At 27.6% G+C, this 937-nt stretch overlaps 1 pseudogene; it reads left to right on the forward strand.

The window, feature by feature from the left end:
* Positions 1–307: 307 nt before the first annotated feature.
* Positions 308–400, forward strand: LOC130457732 (U6 spliceosomal RNA; annotated as a pseudogene).
* The last annotated feature ends 537 nt before the right edge of the window (positions 401–937 follow it).

The following is a 937-nucleotide window of genomic DNA, read 5'->3' on the forward strand; positions in this document are numbered from 1 at the left end:
CAGTGAATGCTCAAAATCACTGTTTTTTAGGTAAGTTATAGATATTAATTTAATTTTTGTTCTTCTAAACATGTTCCTATGACCATATAAACAGAGCTCTTTGAGAACAAGAATTATCTTGTTCCTTTCTTTGTATTTTCTTCACTTAGTGCAGCACCTGGTACAAATAATAATTTAATGAATATATGTTGCCTGCCTATTAGACAATGAGTTAATATATACCTGAGAAATTAAATCATATCAATGATGATATTCTATAAATGAAGCCAAAAGACATAAAAGGGTTCACATGAAAATAGAGATACAAGTACTTGTTTTGGCACCACATTTACTAAAATTTGAACAATACATAGAAGATTAACATGGCCCCTGCCAAATTTGTGAAATGTTTCATATGTTTTAAAAGAAAAGAGAAAAGACCTATATGTACAAAATATTTATAGCAGCTCTTTTTGTGATGGCAAAAAAATTGGAAATTGAGGAGATAGTCATTAATTGGGGAATGACTAAACAAATATATGTTTTAAATGGAATACTATTGGTGATAATAAATGATGAGTAGTATGGTTTTAGAAAAAAAAAAACTAGAAAGTCTTGTATGAACTCATATACAGTGAGAACCAGGAAAATATTATACACAATAACAACATTAATATAATGATAATTAACTGTGAAAGATTTAGATAATTTAATGAATACAATGATCCAAAATAATTGTGAAAGATCCATTGCATAAAATGCTATTCATCTCCAAAGAAATATCCCATGAGGGTAGATTGAAGTAAATTTTTTCACATAAAAAAAGAAAATAGAGATACAAATTTTCACTTGAGAACTAAATAAAGGAGATAGTAAAATTGGTGTAATCATGATGTCAAAGGCAATAAGATACATGAAACCATAGGATACTTCTTCATTTCAATGTTCAGTATTTCTA

The sequence above is a fragment of the Monodelphis domestica genome, chromosome 2 (genome assembly GCF_027887165.1).
Source record: "Monodelphis domestica isolate mMonDom1 chromosome 2, mMonDom1.pri, whole genome shotgun sequence".
NCBI classification, from domain to species: domain Eukaryota; kingdom Metazoa; phylum Chordata; class Mammalia; order Didelphimorphia; family Didelphidae; genus Monodelphis; species Monodelphis domestica.